This window comes from Alexandromys fortis, unplaced genomic scaffold (genome assembly GCF_014885135.2).
Source record: "Alexandromys fortis isolate MF-2015 unplaced genomic scaffold, M_Fortis_MF-2015_v1.1 scaffold_2_1_26212458, whole genome shotgun sequence".
NCBI lineage: Eukaryota > Metazoa > Chordata > Mammalia > Rodentia > Cricetidae > Alexandromys > Alexandromys fortis.
This window is the reverse complement of record NW_026067930.1, coordinates 14,577,007-14,596,034: the sequence shown is the minus strand read 5'-3', so window position 1 is coordinate 14,596,034 and position 19,028 is coordinate 14,577,007. Positions and strand designations below refer to the sequence as shown.

At 47.7% G+C, this 19,028-nt stretch overlaps 1 long non-coding RNA gene across 1 annotated transcript; it reads left to right on the top strand.

Moving 5' to 3' along the window:
- The first annotated feature begins 1,189 nt into the window (after positions 1-1,189).
- Positions 1,190-18,168, top strand: LOC126503378 (uncharacterized). The gene is made up of 3 exons (XR_007592276.1): positions 1,190-1,263; positions 2,054-2,148; positions 16,061-18,168. It is a non-coding gene; the product is annotated as an uncharacterized lncRNA (long non-coding RNA).
- The last annotated feature ends 860 nt before the right edge of the window (positions 18,169-19,028 follow it).

The window sequence follows — 19,028 nt, the reverse complement described above, 5'->3', positions numbered from 1 at the left end:
TTCTTGCCCCTCCTTCTTCCTTCCCCTTTTTTTTTGTCTTCCTCATTACCCCCCACCCACCCCCGCCCATTCTGGGGATATATATGTATCTTCCAACCTTTCTCACTATGAACTTTTAGGAATTTGTAGAACTCCTCTCGTCCCAGTCATCAGAATGCTCAGCCATAAAGCCGAGACTCTGTAAGGCTGCTAGGAGTCGAATCTATTTGGCAAATTGTACCTTGTTTAGGCTCCCCCCCCCCAGCCACCTTGCAGATGTGCTGACCCCCCTGGAGCCCCTCTTTCCTTGCCCTCTGCCTTGCTGCCTTCAGGCACAGGGGACTCATGTTCAAGTCTGGCTATTGAAGCTGAGAGTCCCTAGCCCAGCATTCTTCCCCCTCCCCCCCCCACCTCCCGTACGTGTGCCAACTGCCTGCGAAAGCTTCTTCCAAGTGTTTCATCATGCCTCCGGGTGGGGATGCATCTATTCTGCATTTCAACACTTTGTTTCCACCTGGCATGTCAATTGCCAGCTAATAGATGAAGTAACCTCTCCATGCTGACATCCATGAAGCTGCTTTGTGGGGGCCTGTGCGCTGATCCCTAAAGTGCTCATGGGGTGGTGGCAAGTCCAACCTGCGGTCTTTAAAAGCCACCATAGATGGGCTGGGGGAGGGGGGGGGTGGTTCGGGGTTTTTCAGTTCTTCAGTAGAGATAATTATAAATCTGAATTATTTCATAATCTCAGCAACTCAAGGTGGGGGTGGTGGAATTTGAGAAACTTCGGCAACTCCCGGGTCTCAGTCCAACAGCGTCTTCTTTCCCAACTCATCTGCTTTCTTGTGGTATCTGGGACATCTCCCCCCCCCCCCCATCAACCCCCTGCCCTCCCCAGGTGTGTGTATCTAAATCACCTTGCCTTTACCCAAAGGCTCCTGAGCCCTTTTCTGCCAAGTTTTGTCTCACTGGGACCCTTGGACTCTCAGCATTTCTCTCCTCCCAGGCCTTTTGACTGCATTGCCCAACTGGATGGGTTTGCTAGGGCAAACTGGTGAGTTCAAGCCTCGTAAACAGTTCCCAGGTGTGGGGACAGCATATTCTGCAGATATGGCTCAGGAGTGGCTTTAGCAACATGCACTTTGTCTGGGGCAAGCTCACTGTAACAGACACACACACACACACACACACACACACACACACACACACACCTGGAGAAGAGTCAACAGGAAGACGGAGAGGGGAGCGTTAGTATGGATGGTACACTGTGGAACAGAATATTGCCTGGTGAGATAAAGGGGACTGAGCCCCAGGTGCTTCGTGGGCACGGGGCCAGATCCTGGGATTGTTCAATAGAAAGAAATGGAATTCTGGAGGTGGGGCTCTCTCGAGCACTTAGCTGATAGTCTTATATGGTGATTACTTATGATTCAGACTGATGTTGTAACTGGACCATAAATGCTTAGCAGGCAGGGTTCGGGCTTATGGCTATTTTTCCTTTCTTGTACTACCTAACCCAGAGCCTTATATATTGGTAGCATTCAATAAAGGCACAAAAGGGAAGGAATTCAGGCTACATTCATTTGATACTATGTCATGTCCCAAACCTTCTGCCCTGAGTTAATCCCTATGAGGCTGAGATCATTTTCAGGGGTATACCTATCTGGATCAGTTCTCATTTCAATGTAAAATAGTACCAGGCCTTGAGAAGCTATGTTAAGCAGGAGGAGAAATTTACACACACACACACACACACACACACACACACACACACACACACACACACACATCCACCAATGAGATGGGATTGGGTCAGTGATTGTAGAGTATAGACACAGGCTGCAGCCAGGCTTACTGAAATCTTGGGATACCCCATGCTCCATGAAGCAGAGAGTCGCCTGATGTTCCAGACACTGGGAAAGGCCTTCTTGCATCCACCGGGACTAACTGGGACCCTCTCGGAAGAGGAGAGGAGACTTTTCAGGATGGGCACAGTGAAGATGCAGTATAGGGCCTGCCCACACACTCCTTTGCTTTTCCCCTTTCTTGTTTACCCTTTCGTTCATCTAATCCCTAGATTCCGCTATTGACCATGCATGGTTCCAGGCTTTGAGGACAGAGCTGTGGGCAAGACATGCTGATGAATCTGTGCAGAAACCAGGTGATGAACAAGTAAGAAAAGCCCTGGGTGTCACGGAGTGTTGAAGGCAGGGCAAGAAGAATAGGTAAGGACCTAGCCCTTGAGGACAAAGGAGAAGAGTGACATCAGTCTGGAATGAGACACAAGAGGAAGTGCAATGGCCAGACATAGCCTAAGAATGGACTTTTAGGCCTGAGCAAGAGCCAAGAAGTCCTAGTGGCAGGAGCATAGGCTGTGCAGGGTGGTGGTGGTGAGCCAGTAGGGAAAGGGGCAGAATGAACAAATGAGATGGAGTGGAAAGATGAGCTGTGGGCGTGGCTAAGGTCATGCAGAGGTCCCATGGAACCACTCCTGTCATGATAAGGATTTTGGACATCACCTAAGGCATTCCTTATTAGTTACTCTCATATTGCTGCGATAGCTGAAGAAGGAAGGATTTCTTTTGGGTCATGGTTTCAGAGGGTCTCTGTACATCATGTGTAGGAAGATATTTCTTTGTGTTGACAGCTCACAAGAAGCAACACGGAGACTTATTATCAACTATGGAAGCTCGGCCGGTAGCTTAGGCTTGTCCCACTAGCTCTTATTACTTAAATGAACTCATTTCTTTTAATCTACACGTTGCCACATGGCTCGTGGCTTTTTCCTCTCTTCCCGCATGTCTTGCTCTCTTCATGTCCTGCTCTTGACTCCTGTTTCTTCTTCCCAGAGTTCTCTGTCCTCAGAAGTCCCACCTAACCTCTTCCTGCCTAGCTAATGGCCGTTCAGCACTTTACTAAACCAATCACAGGGACACCTCTTCACACAGGGTGAAGGAATATTCCACAACAATCATGGTGGGAAGGTATGGCTTGTCCGCTCAAAGGGTGACAGTGGGAGTGTGTGTCAGAGGCTGTTCACATCCTAGCTGACAAGGAAGCAGTGTGCCAAGATCCAGGGACTGGGTATATATAGTCTTCAAGGGTTTGGCCTTAGCCAAGTATTTCCATCAGCAGAACTCCACCTTCTAGAAGGGTATGTTCGTTTAGTATAGGACCACTACTTGGGAAGCAAGCATTTGAAGCTTGAGCACGTGGGCAACTTTTAGATTTAGCCAAGTATCTAAGCCAGAGATGTTACTGAATTTGCTTGCCAGCGGTGCAAAGATGTGGCCATGTGGGGACAGGACAGGAAGCTCAACAACAGGAAGTGAAGGAGAAAGAAGCAGGGTCTGGATGCCTATAAAGCTTCTTGGTGAGGTAACTGGTGATGTGAGGTTGTGAGGCACGATTAATAAAAACCCAGGGTCAGACACTGGGGTTTAGTCTGAAGATCCGAAAAGCAAAACAGCCAGCCACTGGCTCTTACCTGGACCTCAGTCTGAAATGGTGATTCTGCCTCCTGGAATCTCAGAATGAGCCTGCCTCTGAGAGCTGTCTTGCTCTGTCTTATGCTCCTCTTTAGGGCTGGGATCAAAGGCATGCACCACCCAATCTCTATGGCAAGTATTATGGCTACTGGGATTAAAGGTGCGTGTCACTATAGCTACTGGGATTAAAGGTGTGTGTTACTATTACCTGGTCTGTAAGGCTGACCAGTGGGACTGTTTTACTCTCAGATCTTCAGGCAGTCTTTATTTATTAAAATACAACTGAAATGCCACTACAAGGCTGCTGCTGGCACAGCCCAGCTAGGGAGCAAGGGTGAGAGGTGACCATCTCGTGAATGTGAACTGTGGTCCAGAAGATCCTTACATATGAGCTGAAGAGGAACTTGGGACCCTGCTGAGAAGGATTTCCCTCTCCTTTTACGATTCTGAAGTCTTTTCCTCTCATTAGCCCTTTTGGGGTTCCTGGGAAGGTTGGAAGGTGAGAAAGCTGCATGGAGAACAGGCTTTGCGGAATACGTATTACTGCGGAACCATTGATGACCAGTTTAGGAGGGGCTCACGGTAACACTGAAATTAATTTAATCCCACCCCATTCATGTTATTCAGCTCAGCCAGTATCTCCGGCATGCTTGCTCCGGAGCTGCAAGCATCAACCAACAGACCACGTATGCGTTCTCAGGGGCTCAGGCCCTCATGGTGACTGGAGAAGCAGATGGGCAAAATAAAATTGAACACGTTCTAGAAATGTCACAAAGCACCCCAAGACTGCAGTAGCAGGGTAGGCAGCACCCCAATCTTACTGCTTTTCAGAATCAGAAAGTCAGGCCCAGAGAAGTTAAGCTTTTCAGGTGGCGGCGTTTAGAAGCAAAGGCTGGGCTCGAACTCCTTTCCGAGCCCCCGACCAGCACATTTGCCAGGGCTGGACCCCATACAGTGCTCTACAGGGTTCATCTGCTCATACAGGATATGCTGCAGAGCGAGAAGGAGATGTGGCGGCATTGGGCTGGGTGGATCTGGGTGCAATTCCCCGTGCCAGCGTGCGTGCGTGACCTTGCGCAAGCTTTAGTCTGTTTATCCTAAGGTGAATAGGATATCTAGGGCTGATTAAGGGACCTCCCAACCCGTGTGTATTGAGGAGTGCAGTGTTAGCATAGCGTTCTCTTCATGCCCCATGGCCTCTAGCACCATTGTCCACTATCACCCTGGGCCTGGATTTTTTTTTTTTAATTCTTTCTACTTCTACTTTCACAATGTAAGTAGAATCCGAGTTGAGTTTTTATGTCACGGACTTATGGAGGGAGGACTCTTGGGAGGAAACTAGGTAGTGAAGGATGCCACAGTGGGGATGGAAAGGGGCTCCGTGAAGATGCGTCTCAGCTGGAGACTAGCCTCAGCCAGTTTCACAATGGAGCCTAGATTACCTCATGCAGAAGGCAGGTATCAAGAGTGTGTGTGTGTGTGGTCTCAGCCAATCACTCACGGATTGCTGGGTTCCAGGGAGCTCAAGTGAGACATGAAGTGTTCAGACCCAGATGAGTCAGGATTGCGTTGGTTTTAAGCTTATAAATGTGACCCCACTGCGTCTTACAGTCGCGAGGGTCAAGTGCATGGCATATGCTAGTTACTTTGTTGCTGTCATCAGATATCTGACAAGAAGCAACTTGAAGAAGCAAAGGTTTATCTTAGTCCATGGCTTCAGAACTATAGCCCATCACAATAAGGTAGACATGGCGGTCCGAATAAGATGAAGCTTTCAAAGCCAGGAGGCCTAGAGTAGACAGGAAGTGGGGTTGGCCTGTAAAACCTCAAGGCCCAACCCAAATGGGCCACTTCTTCTAGCAGGACTCTCCCTTCTTCCACAACTTCTCAAAGCAGCTTCAACATCTGGGGACCAAGCCTTCAAACCCATGAGCTGATGGAGCCCTTTTCGGGCTCAACGCGCAACAGGTGGCTTCAGTTCTGGCTGGAGTCAGGGGTCTCAGGTGCTGTTTTCTTCTAGTTCTACTTTGTTCATATTCCCTTCCATGTCAGGCTGGCTTTCCCCAGGAGGGGGACCCCCCCCCCAAGTTCCAGGTTTTCATCAGCTTTTCAGCTCATACATTAATGGGGGAGCGGAAAACATTTTTCTAAAATAGTTTTTGACTGAATTCCCTAAAATTGCTCGGAGACTCTAGGTAGATGGAAAGTCCTGATGGGCCAGGCTTTTGTGGTGGTTGAGGGTCACTCCACCTGCAAGAGTGCAGTCCCTGCAGCCAGGAATGGGTGTCGTTCATGCTGCTGTCCCGCAGCCTTGGCACAGAGTGAAGTTCTCAAAGCTAGGCCAGTGAAGGATGAATGCCCCACATCTACCTGCTTGAGGGCAAGTGCTGGGTCTGACTGGTCTTTCTTCTCTGCATGTCCAGTCAACTCTTCCAGCACTCACTCACGGAGGGCCAGATATGATGGAGGGGGGGGGAGAGATCGAGGAAAGAAAGGTGTGAAGGGGGCAGGAGAAGGATGATTTGGAAAATGGACTCAGGAGTCAAGATGTAGCTCCAAAATCTTTGTAAAGACGACCTGGGGTTAGCACTAACCCACTTGCCCTTGCATGGCCCTTTTCTTGGCCCCGTGGGAAGGAAGAGACCCCACCCAGCCGGAAGGGAGTCTTTACGTGCCGGAATGATTTTTGAGTATTTTAAGGTCTTATCTGTTAATAATAAAAACGAAATCACATTAAAATACAGCCGTGTGTGGGCTGCAGGAGTTAATGAGTCCTCGTGGAGGTGGAGTCAGATGCCTGTCCCTTTAATTGAGGCATAATGAGGGTAATAACACCTTGGGTCTGCTTGTGGCTTCTTTCTTCTGAGGTGCTCAAAGCACTTTCTCCTCTTATCTCATCTTCCCTCCCCAACTTCCCAGGGAAGTGGTTCTTATCAGCCCCCTTTCTCAGGGGTCCGGGGCTGTGACTCATGACCTGGGTGTGGTCCAGGCGGCTCTCCTCCTTAGCTCACTCTGTAATGTCTCCACGTCCTAGCTGATCAGACAGTCCTGGCTTTGAGGGCTCTCTGAGCCACCCAATTTTACCCTAGGAAGCTGATGCATTGGAGGTAGAGTGGGGAAGAAGGGAGAGAAGGGTCGAACTGCAGGGCCCAGAGGGAGATGCGAGACCCCCCAAGGAGTCAGGATGTTAGAAACAGAGCATCCTGAGAGTGGGTGACGTATTTTTCTTTAGCCTTTTTATCTCTCAGAACATATGGATCACATGGATGGTCTGGTGTAGGTATGTAATCTAAATATACAAATGGTAAGATAGTAGGCAGAAATGCCTTGGGATTATTACCCAGTTCAAAGGTCGTGTCTCCTCTCTCAAATGCCTCCCATGGTCCCTCCTCAGGGTCTCATCACATCACCATGGACTCTGCCAGCCCTTAGAGCCCTGATTTACTCTTCTCAGAGAGCATCATGTTAGCTTTGTGCCAGCCATCTCCATTCATGCTGGCACCAAGACGAGGCAGGGTCTGACTTGTTCTGCATCCCAAGGATGCAGAACCTGTAGGAGCACAGGTTTCCTACCATAGACTCAGAAGACCCTGCCTGCTTACTGCAACAGAACTAAGAAGATTCACTTGGCTGGCTAGTGGTGACGTTCACTGTGGTGACTCTCCTTGGTACTAAGTAGGTGCTGGGTGCTAATTTCTAGCGGTTAATTTTAGGTTTGGTGGTTCCCAGCTGTGGCTCCAAATCGAGCTGGCCCTTCTTGGCACAGATTTGCCTGGGAGCTCCCTGGGAAATTCTGGTCCCTGCACCTGGGGTGGGTGCAAGACACCCCCATCTGCCTCTCAGAAAGCATCCTCTGATGGTTCTTAAGCCAGAGGGGCTTAATATTTGTTAAACTGAGTGTTTGATTAAATATAAAATAGTATAAAGTCATTATGTCTCTGGTTTCTAAGGTCCAAGGAAGGGACAGTAGAGGTCCCTGAGTACAGTGGCCAGTGGTCTCTTCCAGGGAAAACAGTTGGGCTCACACTGTAGCCAGGTGGCCCATGAAGGCAGGGACTGGAGGAAAATCACCTTGCTTCTTTTCAGTGGTCCTGTGATCTGATTAAGCTTCCACACCTGAGCTTTACCTGTTGCTTTCTCCAGGAGAGAGTCTAGGGCTAAAGTCCTCAGGGTGGACTTGCTACATTTTCACTTCTGAAGTACAAATCTGGTGGACTGAAGAGTCTGGGAGACTCTGTGATTGTCAGTGGGTTCTCAAGATGTGTTCCCTGGCCTTTGCTAAATTTATATCTCAAATTTATGAAGAACTAGGGGAGGAGATAATGTTTATAACCATTTGCAGCTTCTGTCATTTTCTGAGAGACCCTAAGAAACCTCTCTGAAAACTTGGGAGCCAGCCACATGTCTTTCTGGAAATTCAACAACCCCTGAGAGGACTCCATGAAAGCCCAGAGTCAGTGACACAGATAGGATTAGGTTTAGGACTTGAGGAAAGGCTGAACCATGCCAGCTCCTTGTTGGGCAACTTGGAACAGGCTACAGAGCCTACACGGAGATTATGAGACATGAGCTAGATAACGTTTTTTCCCTCAAAGGCATATATATTATCTGAGAAAAGAATGGAGGGAATCTGTCCCAAGCTTGAGAGAAGTTGGTGAGTCCAAAGTTTTGTACCTAATTAACTTTCTATCATGACTAAGGAAAAACTAAGGAAAACTGTACCCATGGCTACCTAGTCTTCAACTCTATCAAAGACCCCAGAAGGATACATTACCTGAGTAAGCAGGAAGTACAGTGCAAACCACTTCCAAAACAACAGAGACATCTGACTGCCTGGACAGTCACCCAAGGTTCCTATGCAATGTTGGGCATCTATCTTTGGTCTACAGACACAGAATATCTGACAGACTTCTCTCTAAAGCAGGAATTTTGAAGGACTATCCTACCTTGTCCTGGCAAGTTCAGCAACTGTCTTTTTTTGTGTCTTGCTTGTCCAATTTGGACAGTATACTGTCAGCAATTGAGGCAAGGGAAGTTTCTTTTCCCTGACTAGCTTTTGCCACAAGAAAGCAAACTTATATGGAAGTTCTTTGCTGTCCATCATCCTTTTTTTTTTGTAGTAAATTGGTGCTGCTAAGAGCAGGCGTGTCTTGCTATCATGAAAAGCCTTATGTTATTAAAATATTTTAGATGCCATATTCTGTAGGTATTTGAAATATTTGAAAGTTACCTATCTAAAATATATTTGTATGACCTTGAAAACATACCTAGCATAACTATAAGTTTGATTTTTAATAGATGACTCTAACCTGTATTTCCTTATTGTCCTAAATAGCTTTCAAGGACTAAAACTTTACATCAATTGTTTTAAAATGAACTGCTAGGTATAGTATCTCAAACAAGAATAGAAGTATATGTAGTGTAACAAAAATAACCTTAAATTTGCATCAATATACAAAAATCCATACCGATGTGAAATATTTGAGACTAGTGGTTGTTCAAAAGCAAACTCAACAATCTACCCTTTTATTCCATCACTTCTATACTATATGCCCCCTTTTCTCTTCAGAAAGAGATCCCTGAATCTAATTTCCTTTGTTCAGTTTCTTTTTCTGAACATGACCAATAACAATTTGTAACCAACCCCCCTAAACAATGATGAGTATCCATAACCTACCAAGTGACCAAAATCTATCCACCTCATCTCTTGGGAATATGGGCATTGTGTTCTCTAGACTACTTCCTGTTGTCTGGGGGCACTGGCTTCTTTAGGGAATCCTGAATAAATTAAGATAATGGTTAAGTCCTGGGGGAGCTAGCTGTTGTCCATCCAGTCTTGTTAAAATGAAGTTCTGGCTGGAGGAGTCTGTGAGGCTGGACCATCTCAGCCAGCAGCCATGCATTGTCTCTTCAGGTTGAGCCTGGAAGGATGGACCCAAGCAGATGATCAATATGAAAACTGACCAGGGAGATTCGACAGGTCTGAAGTCTCAGAAGTCACAGACTTTCTAAGCCTGGTGTTACCTGGGAGTCTTGTAGGATTGTGCAAGGGCGACCTCTACTTGGGCCCAGAAAACAGGACAAACAGCTTCTTTTCCATGCACGGCGACTGACTCATTTTCTAAGAAGCCCAGTCATTCTCTGGTTGGCTTGGGAACCAAGCCAGGACAGAGTGAAGCAGGGAAGACACAGAGTGGGTGGCAGCAGCATCACCCCCTCCTCTCCCCTCCAGGGCAAGCACAAGCCTTAGTCCGTGAGAACGGATATGGGAGCATCGCAAGACCCTCCCCCAGTTCTGACCTGCTTGTCACTCCTGACCCTCAGATCTTACACTTCCAGACAAGCCTTAATTAGGACATTTTGATCTGCCCCAGATTTACTTTTATCACCAGCACAGAGGAGTAACATTGCCTGCCTCTTTGAGTTGCCGATAATCAAGGAGATTCAATGGAAGAGGGATGCTTAAGTTTAAACCATCAGCCCAGTGCTCTGTCGCTAATTTGGGAAGTCTGCAGCCCATTGGAGTTCAGCAGGACCACCCATAAACTAGCGCTCTGTTGTGCTTTTCGCTGTGAGACCTGCATAGAGAATGCTCCTGCCTCCCCTCCTCCCCCCAGCAAAACTGTTAGTTGCCTTCCCCTTCCTGGCTCATTCCTTCATGACTTTGCCAAGAGGAGATATTTGGATCTGAAGATATCGAATTATTTCAGGCCCAGCTCTTTTCCAGGTTCCTGTTTTAGAAGCTGGGATCAGAAAAGCACAACCTCTCCGGTTGTTGGGAGGCTGAGTCGATGCCGAGTACCGTGCCAGCGCAGCTCCGGAAGTGCTCCACGGTGTCAGCTTTGTGGCTGGTTATAAATAGTTCTTCCCTGTGTGGGTGATGCCTCCTTGGCTGGTGCTGTGTGTGCCTGTGTGGTCAAGGCTGAACTGACTCACCCCGAGTGATAGGCCTAGGTAGTGACACCCTAGGCAGCTGGGCAGGAGCAGCTGGGCGCCTTCAGAAATGCAAGGGACTGGACAGCTCAGGTGTTCTTGTAGCAGGTGCCTTTGGCCTTAGCTAGGCCCAGAGTAGGAGAGAAGGTATGTCTGTGGCTATTGAGTCACAGGAGCATGGGATAACCCTACATTTTTTTTCTAGACAAGGGAACAAAGATGCTGGAAGGGTGTGCTGTGCTTTTCCCATGGAGACTGGCCATCTATGAGGCCTCAGAGGAGTGGCAGCTGGAGAGACACTCTCATTCTTGTGGGGCAAATGGGCTGGCAGGGATCCCAGAGCCTGCTCTGGCCAAATCAGACGAGATAAGCTTTCTCTGCAGGAAGTGGAGGAGATGGGTGAGACTCAAGCCCAGTGTACACGTAACTGTATTCTGTATAAAATTCTACAATTGCGTATATATAGTGATGGACCTGGGGCTGGGAGCTGAGACAGGAAGACAGCCCAGTGAACGTCCAGGGGCCACAGAGGAAAGCTTGTGGAGAAGGCCGTATGTCAATCAGACTTTTAGGTGGCGATAAGGGAAAAACTAACATCTCACTTCCCCATCTCCCCCTTATCCTTGACATCACCAACCGACTCCCTCACATTCTGAAACCACTTTCACTGAGGTCATCACTGACCTTCTTGTGGCAAACCCAAAGCCTCCCTTTTAATGAAGGGAATGCCCACTCGATACGTAGTTCATTTTTCTCTTGACTTCTGGTTCTTCTCCTGCCCCTCTGGGTATCTTGTTCCCATTTCCATTGCGTCTTTTCCTGTCCCAGCTACCTACTTACCTCCCATCTATCCATCTTTCCATCTTTATGATGGAGAGAGACTTTAATGAAAGCAATGTTTATAAAAGCGCGGATGTCCTCAGGAAAACACCGCACACAGAATCAACTAAGCAGGGCTCCAAGGGGATCGAGAGACTGAAGCGACAACCGCGGAGCCTGCTCGGGTCTGCTCTAAGCCCTCCGCACATATATTGTGGTTGCTTAGCTTAGGGTTTCTGTGGGACTCCTCACAGTGGGCGTGGGGGTGTCTCTGACTCTTTTGCCTCCTCTTGTGACCCTTTTCCTATGTCAGTGGCAATGTCCTTCAAATTGCTGTCTTTCCTGGCCACTTGAGTACCTGTGTCCCGCCTGCACATCCCTGTCTTCCAGGCACTGCCAACTCAAGTAGTCCACAGGCCACCTTGCCTTTCCCCCAGGTTGTCCATTTCCTTCGTCCCTTTCTATCATGGCTGGCTTGTCCTTTTCACTGTCAATGATGACCAAGCCTCCCCCAACCTCTTCCAGCAACGTTTTTGTCTCTTTTCTCTGCTGGTAGAGGACATATCAGGACTCTTTCCCGAAAGGGTCTCTAACCCTACCCTACCCCCTCTAGCAGTTTTTCTACCCAGCCCATTGCATTCTAGATGGTGATACAAGTCCTCGGTCTGCTGCCATCTCTGGTCACCTCCTCCTCTGTTCTCCTCGGCACTGATGCGCCATTTACTACAGTTGGGCAGGCCGTCAGCAGGTCTCCCAGGGGCCTACGGGTTCATGCTCCGGTGCCTTCTCACAGACGGGAACAACCTTCCTTTACATCTCCCTTCCTTAGCCAACTGTACTCCTCCCTTCTGGAAAGCACGGCCACATCCCATGCTCAGCGGGGACTACCCAGAGTCCAGGATCACCGTCTCCTCCTTCCTTGAGTTTTCTACGTCAGCTCTCTCACCACTGCCTGCGTCTGGGTCCCAGCACTGACTCGGTGCTTGTTGAGAACAAGGGCAGGCGAACAAGGACAAGCGGAGGCTCCCCACTCTAAGGACAAGTGTGGCGTGGTACCGTCCATCCCTTAGGCCTTCAGTTGAGTTTTCAGTTTCTCTGAGATTTGGTCTCCCTCCTCTTTCAACCTCAGCTCCTTTGGTCCAGCCTCCTACTTCCGGTTCCAGCAACACTCATCTGTCGTGCCTCAGACACATCACACACCCTTTCAAACTCCAGTCAATCTGTGCCTCTGTCCCATCCCTCCCTCTGCTGCTCCACTTCAATGGGGAGCCCCTCCTTGCCCTTCAAGACCTGTGTTTGCCAGGAAAGAGGCCTTGTTCCCATGCATCCTTAGGAAAACTTGTCACCTTATGATGGATGTATCGTAGGACGGAGCATGTGTGACTAAGTTAACAAATGTCTACATACAATGTTATTGTTCTAGAGACTATTCTATATGCTTCACACAGATCAACTCATTTCATTTATTGTGGGAGCCCACAGAAGTCAAGCGGGTCCACCTTGACTGAAGGTCAGAGAGTTCAGGCCTAGTCTTGCTCCTTCAGGGCTATTGACAGATTTAACTTGAGGTGTGGCTACTAACAGGGCGTCTTGACCTAGGGCGTGGTTACTTGGTGTTTTGGGTATTAAGGTGGTAATCCCTTTGTTTGTTCCTTTTCTCAAGATAAAAGAATCTTTTGCTTTCTTCACCTCTGGTGGCTTGGGGTATTTAAAGATCATAAAAAATAAACATGGGTCCATTCAGTATATACTGGGTTGCCCTCCCGCTACTATCCTACAGCTCTGTATCTCTTTTGTATCTTTATTCTGCCTGACATTTCTAACCCACATGCCTCTACCCTGGAACATAGGAACCTGTCGAGGCTGGCCAATAATTTCTGTAATAATGCTATAAAGAGAAAGCTGTTATTGTCCCTATCTTATGGGTTATAAATCTGAAGCATAGCATATTACTAACTTTTCTTGTCACTATGACCAATTACCCAGGAAAGAGAAACTAAAGAGATGGCGGGTTCCTTGTGGTGGGGAAGCATGGTAAAGAGAGGAGCCCCAAGGTGTTTGCTCGTAGCTCTGGATACCGGGAAGCAGAGATAGGGCAGGAAATGGAGCTAGGCTATAAAGAGAGATATATTTCCTTCAGCTAGGCCCCACCTCCCCAAAGTTCTATAACCTCCTGAAATAGAGCCACCAACTAAGGACCAGTTGTTTAAACATGCGCTCCCGGAGGGATCATTTGTCACCCAAACCCTAACATAAGCAGAAGCTAATGAAACTGTCCAAAGTCACAGGGCTAGAAAGTTCTCCAGGTGGGATTTAAAACCCAAGTATTCTGGTCTTGCTATTAATTGGAGCCTGATACTGGGGCATAGGCAGAGGGTTTTGATTACCTCACTGGGGAGGGCGACCTTGACGTTGCAGACGTGATGAACTGTGGAGAGGAGAAGCTGTGGGGTTGGGGGTGTGGGGACCATTCCCCGGCTCCTTGTAGTAGAGTAGTGGTTTCCTTATTTGCCAGTTTTGAGACTAGAAGGAGGATAATCAGTTGTTTGGTATTCCCCTCCCTTTCCTGGAAGTGCCAAGGCTGAGCTTGGGTGAAGAGAAGTTTTCAGGAGCTCTGTGGGTGGCTAGGAGCATCTGGCCTGGGGGTTGCTAAGCAACTCCAGAGGCCTGAGCTCTGGTAGAGCCTGAGAACTGGCCCAGCCTTCCTGACCAGTGAAGACATGGCTTCCTGAAGACAGCCACATCCCATGCCTTCCAGTCTTCTCCCATGGTTCAGCCTTGGATTGTAGTGTGTGTGTGTGTGTGGGGGGGGAGGAACACTTAGAATATGGAAGCCAGACAGAATTTGCTAAGGGCTCCGTGGGTCAAAAGAAGACCTGGAGACCTGCTACTGGACATTTTGACTTGGTATTTTGAATATTCCCAATCTGTCCTTTAATGAGTCTAATCCAGTGTGCACATGAGTTGGGGCAAAGGAGGAAGGCAGCTGATATGTGCTATAGATAGGATTCAGATGTTTTAAATTACATACTGAAGTCAGAATCTCCATGACCTCAAATGTGCCTGTACTGGGGATAGGGCCCGACAAGAAGTACCTACTGTTTACTTGACTCCATTGGGGTTGTAATGCTTATGGAGGTCATTGGGCTGGATATTAATCCAAAAATTAGAGTCTCCATCAAAAGGGGGAGCTCGAACCCAGACTCCATATAGGAGGACCATATGAAAACCCAGGAAGGAGACAGCTGTCAAGCAGCCAAGGGGAGTCACCTTGGGACACACCAAGCCTGCTGACACTTGAGTCTCGGACTTCAGCCTCCAGAGTTACATGCACATAAATCTCAGTTGCTTAAGTCATCTGATGCAGCCCCTGCTTCAGTGAGCTCCAGAAAACTATTTGAAGGTGACACCGTGGCTATCTCATTTGCTGTGCCCCACGGTCATGGTACTTCAGTCCCCATAGGGTCTGCTTAAGCAAACAGGAAGGAAATTCGGGCTAGAGAGGGACTGAGTGTAGGTGACACTGGGCATAGAGCCTGCTAGGCTGTCATAGCTAGACTGTCTGGCCCTGCCCTCAGGGAGCTCCTAATCCCATGGGGAGACAAGTACACAGTGAGGTAAGTACCTATGAGTCACTCTGTAATGAAACACGTGTATGAAACAGGAGAGGTGAAAGTCTGTGGTCCAGGATGATGTCACAGTGGGCTGCTCTGAAGGTTCAACCTGGGGGCTGTGCAGAGCAAGTGTGAGGACTTGAGTTCAAATCCCCAGAACTCTTGTTAGGCACGGGCATGCATGTCTGTAACACCAGGGACTAAAAGGGAGAACAATATAGGTACTTAATGTCCTTTTCTGGCTTCTGTGTGTACCTACACAAGCACACACACTTATAAACTCAGGTGTAGGTGGACTTTCTGTGTCCCACCAGTTAGCTCTGTCCTACCATCTGGCTGCTCAATAATAATAAGCACAGAGGCTTATTATTAATTGTAAATGCTTAGCTGATAGCTTAGGCTTGCTACTAACTAACTCTTTCAACTTAAAGGAACCCGTATTTCTTATCTACACTCTACTGTGTGGCGGTACCTACTTCAAGCACAACATCTTTATCTCCTTCCTTTGTGTCTGGCTGGTGACTCCACCCTCCTCCTTCCCCACGCTCTCTCTCTTTTTGTCCCTAAATCCTGCCTGACCTCTACCTGCCTAGCTTTGGCCAGTCTTTAGTAACAATGAGAGCAACACATCTTCACAGTGTACAGATGGATCACTTCATAGCACTCAGGTGAATGCACCTACCTACAACATGTAGCCCATACCATGTACACAAATGTGAGTACATATGTGTGTAAAACACACACACACACATCAGAGACATACAGGGTCAGCCTGGACCCAGCAACCAGAGAATGCAGGGAAAGGCATCCCAGAGGAGGCACACACATGAATAAATGCTCAGAGGCACACATGATTACTAGGGATAGTGGGCTATGATGCTGGAGACCAGGGCTTGGAGCCAGATCAAATAGACCACCACACATAGGTTGGATTTAGGGAACCTCAGAAGGAACACTGTTCATCAGACTGGGGCAGCATTGCCATAGGCTAGTTGGGGACCCGAGGCAGGTCACTTAGTTTTCTGGGATGTCAACATTCTTTGCTGCATACTAGCGATGATCATAGTACTCGTTTCGTAGGGTTGCTATGAAGATTAGTTACATAAAAACTTACAGTGTGCTTTGCCCTATGGTCCAGGCTTGAAAAGACCTGCTCTTGCTTGACTCAGATTTCTCACCTGCTTTTCCCCAACACGGTAAAATAATAACTTCATCAACTTCTCTTACTAGGCATGGAGCGGAGACAGGTCAGCAGAGAAAGCCACTTGTCACCATCTGGAACGAGAACTGAGAGTCTAAAGGCTTCTGGAAACGCATGAGAACTTCCCAGAAAACATTTGGTGCAGGGTTCCGGGATGCTTGGCTCTTAACACGGTCCCCTCTGAGGCCCTATAGGTTGGCCACACATGTACCGGGGGAGGAACCAAAAAGGGGACCTGAAAGAATGATGCATTTTCTCAGGAAGAGCCTAAGGAGATGGCCAGGCAAAGAGATGCTGTTTCTGGCTCCCATAAGAAAGGTTGGAATAGAGGTCACCTGTCTTGAGGATGCTGCATGCCAGCTGATGGAATGGACTTGGCTGGAATTAAAACCCCCACCCACATTTTTTTGACCTGCATGGCTTTTGATAAGGTTAAAGGATATAGACAATAACCATCCTTTCACAAGTCAACCCCCATGTGCCCTTTGTACATTCCCCCCACTTCCCTGACCTCATCGTCTGATGTTTCTATGCTGTGCCTCAGCTTAAATGTCACTCCTCTTGAACCTGGAGTTAGATGCCACTTTGGTCTTGCCACAGCAAACTGGCCCGCATCTGCCGTCTGTCACCTGGGTGTACTTGCTGAGGGTTGGACTGCTGTCTCTGACAAGAAGGGCCACAATAGCCTTGTGGTGACTGTGCTCAGTATCTGGTCCAGGCAGAGGGGAACTCAGCAATACTTGAGGAAGAAGTTAAAAGTACAAGCTGATGAATGTCACCCTCAGGCTTACAAGCTGTTCTCAGATGGTGGTCCTTGCCACCTTGATGCTTCCTCTTCCTCCTCTTCCTTTGGGTTTTTTAGACAGACTGTCTCTGTGTAGCTCTGGCTGTCCTGGAACTTGCTTTGTAGATCAGGCTGGCCTCAAACTCACAGTGATCCTCCTGCCTCTACCTCCCAAGTACCAGATTTAAAGGCCTCTGCTGCCAGAGACCACCGTCGGCCAGGGGTGGGAGGATGGGGAGGTGTTCAGGTCCCAAAGAGGATATGTGTGTTCGTGAGAGGAGAGAAAAAAGACGGACATAATCTGAATTGGGATGGCTGCCAGTGTGTTTACTGAAGAAAGAGTATACCTTTTATATTCTACAGCTGCATATCCGATTAAATGGTGGACAGAAGGCATCTGAGCTGGGGTGCAGCTTGAGATTGGGGTTGAGGAAGCCAGCATGGACCTTGACAATGGGCACCAGTCATGTGTTAATGGAAGGGCCACAAGTTCCTCTTGCCAGAGATTAGAATTTGTCTCTCTTTACAACAAGTCCAGAACTTTCTTCAAGGCCCTAATGGAATGGGGACTTGCCCAAATGCCTGACCTTGGGGAAAAGGCTTTCTTGGGGGGAATCAGACATTCCATTAAAGAATATTGCGGGTTCTGGTATGGCTTAGTTCGTCCATATAGCTAAAACTTAAAAGTGAGCAAAGACGAAACTTGACAAATATTACTGTGAACCTGACTAGACTTTAAGAGTTCATAAATATTGATTATCAAATGTACCTTATTTAAACATATGCTACTCATCGAAACTTCCTAGCAGCTTGGTGTTAATGAGTATGGGAACAGGTGGCCTTATCACACTATATGACTCTATGGTGGTGGGGATTTGTTTTTTCCAAAGAATTATTTTGTTTAGAGAGGCTGCCATTGTATACATTTTCATCCTTCAAAGCCTGCACAAAATTTCTCAAAAGGAAAGGCATTATAGAAGAAAGTAAGAGGTGCTGGAGAATTGTGACCCACAGAATCAAAATGCTGGAACTTCGTCAAGCAGTAATAGTCGCCATGTGGTCCATGCCACTCAGCCACTCCCGCCCGGCTTGATGACCCTTCTTAAGACAAATCATTTTTTAAGTTAAATATTGAAAATGACTTAGTTTTTGTAGGAACTTGTGCATTTATGAGTCTAAAATGACCCAAATTATGCAAATGACTTTGCATTCTTGTTATTACAGAAGAGAGATCGATGGCATAAATTTTCAAGCCAGACTGACCGGTTGGGATTTCAGTTCCACAAGCAGAGGCTGTGGTGACTCTGGGCAAATGGTGGGACTCTTCCGTGCCTCAGTTTCTTCATTTGTAAGACAGAGGTATTATTAAACATGATGGTTTTGTGATGATGAAAATGGTCAACCTTACAGATTGAAGGTCAAACATCTCCCATAGATTCATGGGTTGGAATAGATAGGTGGCCCCCAGGTGGGGGAATGCTGCGTTAGGAGGCTATAGAATGTTGGAGACATGGAGCCCAGCCAGATGGGGTAGGGGCTTGTGGGTTATGCCAAGCGCACACTCTGTACTGAACTCTGATGCTGTACCAGCGTAAGCAGCTGTCTTGTACTACTGCTGCCTCCGCCTTCCCCAACATGATGGACTGCATCTCCTGGACCATGAGCCAGAATTGATCCCTCCTCCCTTATGTTGCCTCTGTCAAGTGCTCTATAAAAGCAGACTGGATTTATAAAGGACTTCCTTACAGTGGCCCTCAAACACATACATATACCACATAAAATTTGCTAAAATAAATAGCCAGTCCTATAAACAGAACTGTCACCTCTTAGTTAACGCCATTCTGAAGAAAACTGTTGGACTGGCCCTGGCACAAGGCAAATTCAAGGCCAAAGCTTCTTTTTAGTATGTGTCTGCCCTCTGGTTGTACACTCTTTTACCTTGTCTAGTGTGTTGTCTTGGATAGTCTTGCTTTTTTTTTTTATAATTTGATTATACTTCCTTTCTTGTCTGCTAAATTAAGGCCACTTTATACTGCAGTGACAGTAATGGATGAGACCTAGGGAGCGTCCTTCCGAAAGTGACTCTCCTGATGTGACATCTCCTGATTATGTTGGGGGATCCAGGAGGCCGGAAACCATGAGTTATTCATGTTGGTGTTCCGCTTGCCCATGGTTTGACCTTGGTTGGCCTGGTTTCCAATGTTGGGACACAG